This window comes from Delphinapterus leucas, unplaced genomic scaffold, assembly GCF_059928025.1.
Source record: "Delphinapterus leucas isolate spDelLeu-1000000601 "Yukka" unplaced genomic scaffold, BTC_Dleu_Yukka2 spDelLeu_asBTCV2_sq40, whole genome shotgun sequence".
In the NCBI taxonomy this organism is placed as follows: Eukaryota; Metazoa; Chordata; class Mammalia; order Artiodactyla; family Monodontidae; genus Delphinapterus; species Delphinapterus leucas.
Window position 1 is genome coordinate 6,820,894 of NW_028322249.1, and position 10,028 is coordinate 6,830,921.

The window sequence follows — 10,028 nt, forward strand, 5'->3', positions numbered from 1 at the left end:
CAAAATTCTGATCATTTTTATGGCTCAGTAGTATTCCATTGTGTGTATATATATATACCATATCTTCTTTATCCATTCATCTGTTGATGGACACTTGGCTGCTACCATATCTTGGCAATTGTAAATAATGCTGCTATGAACATTGGGGTACATGTATCTCTTCAAATTAGTGTTTTTGTTTTTATTTCTTTGGTTTTTGTCCTCTGCCTATTTGTGGTGAGTGTACCCTTTATTGACTTATTATCTATATATTTTTGAGTTTGCTATGCTAGAGATATTAATACATAATAATATGATATTTCATAATCATTTTACAAAACATCAAACCATATCACAGTAAAATATATTTACTTCCCTTCAAATATTTGTGGACATCTTATATTTTACTTCCTTCTGTATTATAAACCCTCTAACATATTTTACTCTAATGAGTCACTAGGTTTTTAACAATTTAAAAAATATAAAAATACAAATACTAAAACAATGATGTTCTGTTATTTCCCTAGAGATATTCTTTTTCTGGGTCTTCATCACATATATAAATCTGGCTTTTTATCTGTTTTCCATTCCACTTGAAGAATTTAGTTTAACCATTTATTATAGTGCATTTACTAGATGCAAATACTTTCAGGCTTTGTCTGGAAATGTCCTTTAAAATCCATTAAAATTTAAGCAATATTTTTACTGAATATAAAATTGTAGCTAAAAATTAGTATTTATTTTCTATTTTTTTATGTTTTATTTTTTATTTATTTATGTTTTCCCTGATGGGATGTTGACATCATTAGTCACTCATTTTGTTGTTCTACTATATGTAATGAGTATTTTTAGCCTTGTCCCTTAAGATTTATCCTTTTTTGGTTTTAAATAATTAATTTATAACATGCTGGGTGTGGTTTCCTTTGTATATTATTTGCTTGGAGTTTTGCTGAATTTCTTGCACATATACAATAATATCTTTCATCAATCTGGAAATCCCCAACTCTTTATTTCTTCAAAAAGTTCTTCTGGTTTATCCTATCTTTCCTCTCCTTCTTGGATACTAGTTACATACAAGTTTTTCATTTGCTGATGTAACACATATCAGCCATGCTCTATTCTTCTTTGTTTCTCACTCTTTTTTCTCTTTCTGTTCCACTTTGACTAGTTATTTTCAACCTGTCTTCAAGTTTTCTGGCCTTCCTATTTCAAATCCAGTCTGAAGTTAAGGCTATCTAGTGGAAAATATTCAAAATGAAACACAGAGAGGAAAGAATAAGGCAGCACAGAAAGGAGCATTATAGACAAGTGCAAAGTGGTGAAAAAGTTTAACCTGCATACAATTTGATTTATAGGGGAAAAGGAGAGAAGAAAATGGAGTAGAAGTAATATCTGAAGATATATTCACCATGAATTTTCTAAAACTGAAGAAAGATACCAAAACACAGATTCATAAAGCATTGTGAACACCAAGTAGTATAAATGAAAATAAAATGACATCTATAAACATCGTAGTAAAATATTTGGGAAAAACAGGGAAAATATTCAAGAAAACAATTTTTTAAAGACAGTATTTTAAATTAAGAACCAGTAGAACTGACATCTGACTTCTCAGCAAAATCAGTGGAATCCAGAAGACAGTGGAATTATATCATTAAAGCAGTGCAATAAATATAAAATTCTACAAGTAGTAATCTTCAAAAATTAAGATATTTTATAATACTTTAAAACAAACAAAAATAAAAGTAATATTTCATCAGCATTCCTATACTACAACACAATTCTGTAGAGTGAAGGAAAAATGATCCCAGTCAGATATGGGGATTAAGGGGAAAAAAGTGTACTTGACAAGGAATTGAATGTCAGGGTAGACAAGTTTGAAATTTTTAAATTAATGTGCCAAGTAGATGAATGGATTGATAAAATGAATTTAAAGCAGACAAAGATAAATTAACAGAGAACTAATATACAAAGAAGATAGCTGTATAAAGGGAATAGAAACAATTATTCTACCACTTTATATTTTTAACTATCCCAACTTTAAAAAGTGATGAGATTATGTGAATTGAAAGGGACCATTTGTTTTCAGGGAAGTGAAATGTTGAGGAGCAATGTCCAGGCTGCCAGTATATTGTTCCAGGGAAAGTTAATGAAAAGTGAAGCAGGTTGAAACCAATCTTATTTTTTTGGTTTTTTGTTTAATTAAAGTGCATTTTAAATAGTTGATCATAAACAAGGGGAAGGGAAGCACAATAGCAAAATAAAAGCAAAACTATCATAGCTTTCTGAAAATCTTCTTCAAAATATTTCTGGTTTAGTACCTTCTGATTTACTCATATCCAAGATGAGAGATGGGTCTCAAAATTTCAAGTATGTTTTCTTAAGTCCATTAGTGTCCATTTATTGGATTCTGTTGAAATGTGACACTAGTATTGCCCACCCTTACTTAATTGCACTCTCCATAACTACCAGCTGATCTACTTGACAATCTAAAATTGTCATCATTCTTACGATACTAAAGTTTTGACTGCATTTATCTCTACATTCAGTATTTCTCAGGTGGATCAACCTCCCAGAATGCAATGTTACATTATTGGCCCCTCTCACTCACATCCTGTCTTGTTTCTTAAAGTGTCACCACACAGGGACATAAAATAAAAGAGCTACTAATAAAGGATAGGTACAAAATCCATTTTTGAAGAAAAGTGTGGCTGCCATACAGCAGCAATTGCAAGAGAGGTGTGGCTATTTGGGTTTGTAACCAGCTTGAAGGCAGTAGAAAAGCTTTTTTTTTTTCAAGCAGCAAAATTTCTGTATAGATTAATTAGTCAATTGTATCCTTTATTTATTGCCTATAAAATGTATTTATCTATGAAACCTTGAAAAACTGTTTAACACTTTTCATTATATCTGTGCCTTTGTGTGCCTTAATTTATCATTTTTCAAGTGTATTTAAAATATGTCTTTTATCTCATTTGATTCTTACTCAATGCTCTGAGATAAACTAAGTGTTACTAGCCACATTTTAAACATAAAGAAACTAGAGACTAGTGAGGTTTTAATAGCTTGCCCTGGTGAAAGAAAGAAAACGGGATTGCAGAGGTTGTTGTCATTTCTATTGGGTTGGCCAAAAAGTTCATTTGGGCTTTTCTGAAACATCTACTCCTGCCTCTCTGTCTTAAGAATAAAATGAGGCCAACTGCTTTTTTTGAAACATATTTGGATAAAATATAGATCCAGTTTTTAAAGTCTATACTTCTAATTGCATCTATTGATATTGTCATTTAATTTGCTTTTAGTAGGCTACAGTTTGAATATATGGGAGACTTTTTGTGTATTCTTATGTTTCGATTATTTCCCCCAGGATTCCTTCCTTCCAGGGTATGATCTTATTTAATCAAAGAGAAATAGTCCATCATCTCAGTACTTAACCCTAATATAATGTGCATCCTCAGCAAACAATATATAAAACATGATGCCAATATAATACATACTGGTTTCTATCATGAGAATAATGTTATGGAAAAGTAGCAATGGCAATGTTTTACTGAGTGCTTACTATGTGTCAGAATATTTCTCTGTCTTTTACATACATTAGATCATTTAATTCTAAAAAAAAAGAGCAAAATAAATTAGAAAGGTATTATTGATTGGTATCCATCCTCTAGAGATGAGGAGTCATTGGGAGGAAAGCAAATAATTTGCCCAAGGTCATCCAGCTAGTAAGGACAAGGTTAGGATCAAAGCCTAGGCAGTCTGGTCCCTGCTCCTCTACCTTCACACTCATCCACATTTCCATGTCCAGCTCCCAAATCTGCTTCTCCCCAACTTGTCTTATAAGCAGATTGAAAAGGAATTCCTTGATACTCCTATAAAACTCAGCAGTTTCCTCTAGGTTGCAACAAGATGTGTTGTATTTCCTGTTTTTGGCTTCATCGCACTAAGCTCCTTGACCTTATTTATACTTTGCAACCCAAGCACATCCCTAGGTAAGAATTCTTACTCAATAAACTATGGTTGAATAATAAATGATAGGATGAACACATTATCAAATTTTATTGAACACCTGCTATGTATTGGGCATGATCTAGATACAGTGAAAGCAGCATTAAACAAAAAACTAGCAAAATATTTTGTTGCCATGGAGATTATAATTGTTTCAAAGGTCTTAAACAGCTTCATATGATCCTGAAAGACTAAATCCTATTTCAAATTAGTTGAGTTTCCTGGCATCTGAGGCTGAAATAGACAATATTTACTAATTTCAAAATGATGCAAATGTCAGTTCATTTAATTTTTTTAAAAGTCTAAACCTGTGAACCAAGCTTGTCAAGATGGTGCAACATAAGTCTTTCTCCATACAGTTTAATTAGACTTTGTTGAGTCATTTGTGCTTTTACTTACCACTTTTTTTAATCCCACATTAAATAGGGCTACTCTGCTGTCCTTATCTACTTTTTCTTTCTGTATTTTGTTTCCACTCTGTATAAACACCTAGTCTTTGACTATTTCAATTCAATCATAAATTTAGTTTAAAAAAATCTTCTTCTGCATGATCAAACCTATTTGAAGTGCAGGAATCAGAAATCATCCTGGTCGATCTTATAGTTTTTGTCAGAACTGAATTTACCTCTGAGAAGGGAGCTAAGTGATTCATTGAAATATTGTAGAGTTGTCTCCTAAAAACCTCAGTATACTTGTGTGATTCAACTCATCACAAAAATCATCTATTATTTAAAAAATATATGTACTTACCAAAGGAAATAATTTATTATATCATCTCTGAATAGATAAGTTCAGTTTTTACTACCTTTAATATCACTTGTATATATATGAACGTTTGCTAATTTATTTATAAAAATACATTTTAAAAAATGCTTTAATTTTTCTATGCTTTGTCATTTTACGTTCTATAGCAATAGGGTGCTACAAACTACGAGCCAAATTATGTGTCCGAATTTACTTAGCGTTTGTGTACTTTCTGTGATACCTTGTGTGTTCTTTCTTTTTAAAGTTATCTGGTTGATTCCCGTTGGTGTGTTGAAAGACTTACCATTTCTCAACCATATAATTTTAGGCCTTTTACTTAATATCGTAATGGCTTATTCCCTACTACCACCACTAATGTAGAGATAATAATACTTGCCTCAAAAGGTTATGGAAAATGTCATCATATTAAACAACTAAATGTGTGAAGTATTGCCTAACATGTAGTTAAGTATTTATTAAATCTAGTTTTATTTTCATATCCTGATTTCATTCATTCATTCATGAAATCTTTTTGGATAACTTTTCATGCCAAGAACTGCATAATCGTTGGAAATTTTAAAAATACATATATATATAATAAAGCATTCTCTACTTCATGGTGCTCCCTGGGTATCATAGGCGTTTAAGATGATGACACAATACAATATGCTGAATGTCAGAAGTGGAATTATCTGCAGTCCCAAAGTATGCCATTCCATGTGTATGGGCACACAAAGAAGGGGCATTGATCCCAGTTAGAGAACTAGAGGGAAAGGAAGGAGAGGAATTGGGATTGGTAGGAAAGAACAAGAAAAGCAGGTACGTAGGATGAAAATGTGGTGACCACTAAAATCGCTGATGTAAATAGAGAAATCTAGAAAGCAGTTGAGATACATGTCAGAATCTAGAGAATTATTCTAAGCATGAAGTATACTTGGAGATGTAATCAACATCTAGAGTGAATAATAGCATCAGGGGAGGAGGGCAAGTAGAGTGAAACAGCCAGTTAGTGGCTAGCGAAGGGAAAGCTAGGGAACCCTAGCCTTTAAGGAGCATGGAGAGGAACTCTTGAAGAGTGAGAGGAGGCAGCCAGAGCTGTCTCAAAACTACATGATGGGGCTTCCCTGGTGGCACAGTGGTTGAGAGTCTGCCTACGAATGCTGGGGACAGGGGTTTGTGCCCCGGTCTGGGAAGATCCCACATGCCGCGGAGCGGCTGCGCCCGTGAGCCATGGCCGCTGAGCCTGCGTGTCCGGAGCCTGTGTCCGCAATGGGAGAGGCCACAACAGTGAGAGGCCTGCGTACTGCAAAACAAAAAACAAAAAAAAAAAACAAAAAAACTACAAGATGGGTATAAAGTTTCCAAATACATAAGAACTGAGGAGCAAAAAATTTTGCAGAAAGGTCAGTTGATTTATATAAGGATTGAAAACCTTTTCAGATTTAGAATTAGAAGTTCCCCAGAGACTTCATTTTTTTTAGTAGTAATTTTTAAAAATTGTATTGGAGTATAGTTAATTTACAGTGTTGTGTTGGTTTCAGGTATACAGCAGATTGATTCAGTTATACGTATGTTCATTCTTTTTCAAATTCTTCTCTCATATAGGTTATCACAAAATATTGAGTAGAGTTCCTTGTGCTATACAGGAGGTCCTTGTTAGTTATCTATTTTATATTTAGTAGTGTGTGTATGATAATCCCAAGCTCCTGATTTATCCCCCCCCCCCATTTTTCCTCTTTGGTAAACATAAGTCTGTTTTCAATATCTGTAAGTCTGTTTCTGCTTTGTAAATAAGTTATTTTGTGTCATTTTTTAAAGATTAGATTCCTTATATAAGTGATATCACATGATATTCGTCTTTGTCTGACATACTTCACTTAGTATGATAATCTCTAGGTCCATCCATGTTGCTGCAAATGGCATTATTTTGTTCCTTTTTATAGCTGAGCAATATTCCATTGCATACATGTACCACATCTTCTTTATCCATTCCTCTGTCAATGGACATTTAAGTTGCTTCCCTGTCTTGACTAGTGTAAATAGTGCTGCAACGAACACTGAGGTGCATGTATCTTTTCGAATTATGGTTTTCTCCAGATATATGCCCAAGAGTGGGATTGCTGGCTCACACATTAGTTCTATTTTTAGTTTTTTAAGGAACTTCCATACTGTTCTCCATAGTAGTTGTACCAACTTACATTCCCACCAACAATGTAGGAGGATTCCCTTTTCTCCACACCCTCTTCAGCATTTATTGTTTGTAGACTTTTTGGTGATGGCCATTGATTTTACATTTCTCTGATAATTAGTGATGTTGATCATCTTTTCATGTACTTTTTGGCCATCTATATGTCTTCTTTCGAGAAATTCCATAATGATGAATATAAAAGCATCAAATCTCTTTGGACAAAAAAGTGTAGAGACTGTGAATGGCCTGTGTAGTGGAAAATACAAAACAGTGGAGGAAAGTGTAAGATATGGCATTCACAAAAACTGATCTAATTATATGCATAGAAGGATGGTTTATTATTGCCAAGTAAAGGACCTGACAATTATCATCCTGTTTTTCTTTCTTTTTATCCTCTCTCCAGAGACTTTAAAATTTGAAAATTTCAGTAAGATTATTTTCTAGATTATTTCAGTAGAGTAAATGTAAACTACTCTCTCAAAACACAAGATAAAAAGAGAACATATAGGTAAATTTTTCCATTTGGATTATCAGTCAATATTATCACTAAATATTGACCACATGCAATTTAAAAGCCTGTTTCTATATTTTTTCTATTTAATGTTTCTAAATATGAATATGTAAATTGTAAATGTAAATTTTTAAAAATTGTTATTAAATCTAAATATTTTCTGAAAAGTGAAGATATTCCTTTTAAGTTCTTTGCTCAAACTCTCCTATTTGATAAATTCTCTAGTTGGATTTTAATGGAATTTTTCTTCCAAATTGTGCATTTTTCCTATATAAAATTCAGGTCATTATCATTCATTTCTGCATTAAATTTCTTAATCTTTGAAAATTTTTTCATTTAAAAATTAATAACCTATATTCTGTATAAAATTCATATTCAATTTTTCAGAATAAAGAAAAAATTGAGTATTAGGACTTCAAATTGTAAAAATTTACATATACATTTTAAAATGTTTATCTTTGCTATGATTTTTTCACAATCTATTGTTTTTTTCTTTACAGGTACCCACTTACTTCCTGACCTAGTAAGGCAGCTATTCTATTTCATATACAAATGAAGAGAGGAAGGACGAGCAAATCTGAAATGTTAATTGTATGTGCTTTAAAAAGTCAAACAAAAACCCTTAAATGATCTTGGTGCTTAGACTATAAATTCAGTGACCCTATTTTGGTCTTTTTGGTGGTTAGTTTCTTAAAGTCTGAATATCATGTATGCTGAGTTGATAGTTATGGATTTTTTAAAAATCATAAACCACTCAGGTGATTGTGGGCTTCTATACTTTTTCTGCACCTATTATTCCTATATTCTACCCTGTCTTAATTTTTTTTTAAGTTATAAAAGGAATTCTTTGTATCATCTTTTTGTATTCTCTCTCCCACGTCTGCCTCTAACTGTAACCCATTCTCTCTCTATTATCACTTAATTTTAGCCTCTAATTATGTCCCTGCTGTCTTTTTATTTCTCCCTCTTTGTCCATATTAGCCCTTTGAACCATAACTTTCTGAGAAAATGGAAATGCCCTCCATCTGCACTGTTCAATATGGTAATGAGTAGCCATGTGTAAATACTGAGCACCTGAAATGAGGCTAGCAAGTCTGAGGAAGTGAATTTTTAATTTTATTTAATTTTAATTAATTGAAATTTGAATAACTTCACATGGCTAATGGTTACCATATAGGACAGTGCAGCTTTATACCCCTTATTCGTTCTCATTTTCTCATTCTTTCTCCTCTGCCTTGGTATATATTTCTTCTTTGTCTCTGTCTCTAATTCTAACTGTAGTTATTTTTTTTTTTCAGAACTTAGGGTCACTTGCTTAACCCAAATGAAAGGCAGAAGCTATACTTCAAGTGCAACCACAAGGCAATGATCCTGTTCATAACATTAACTCCTCTTCCAGCACCTCCAGGGGCTGCTGACTGGAGCTGTTTGAATCTTTTGCTGGTTCAGTTGTGATAAACTCTGAGGGGGTTTATCATACACTACTTTTTTTTTTGGTTATTGTTCTTGAACTCCACAAAAATCAGAAGCCATTAGGACACTTTCAAGTTTATGATTCTTGAAGTGAGTTGAAGGCAAGGAAATGTTGCAAACGACTTTAAGCTTGAACAATGTAGGCCTTTACTCTCATGATCTTTTACTCTTTCCAACATTGTTCCTCGCATTATTTGCCCTAACTCACTTATCGATCTTATACATTTTGCATCTTCTTTCAGATACTACTCTATTAAAATACATCTTCAGTCTATTCTTTCAATACTTAAGCCATGTCCAAAATTTGATATATCCCATATTTTAGAGATCAGGTGAAGCCTCAACTGAAGCAAAGACCATTCAGTTTTAACTTTTACAGCATTATTTCTAAAACCACTGTATTATAAAGCTGTTTACTTTTCAAATTCTTAGATCCATGGGAAATTTTATTTTTGCTTATATACATTGTAGGATTTACTGCTTCGTTTAAGAAAAGTTAACTTACTAATCAGGAAAATGAATCAAAAGCCTTTAAGTATTTTGTATAACACTAGTAAGAACAGGCTAAGGATTTTTTAAAAGGGCTGGCTAAGCTTGGTCCCAGAAAACTTGTGAGCACATTACAATTGCATGTTAAATTGTAATCTCTCAGTAAACTGATTCTGTCATTTTAAATTGTGTGAATCTGTGCCTTCCTAATGATTTTATTTTTCTTTGTGATAGAATGCCTCCTTTTCCCTTTCTGTCACATATACATGTGCAGACACACACACAAAGGTTTTCAAATTCTTGTGCTGGATTTGAAAAGCTCTGAAAGCCAACCAAACTAGTTTCACTCCCTTTGAAATAAAATAAGCAACCTGTCATTTACTGAGTTTAAAGCACAATTCCAAAAATATGTTCAATAAAATTTATATGTTTTAAAGTTTAACTTCGGATTTTTTTCTTTTTGTTTTGTTGCTTTTTACAAATGGAGACATTCATATTTCATGGCTATTTTTTTGGAAGAATTTTCAGAAACATTTTAAAGAAGAAACTTTAAATTTAATTCAAAATTAATTTATTTATACATTCACGTTTATAGACAAGTTTTAAGATTCCTGAGAAGCCCCAGTTTCCCAAACAATA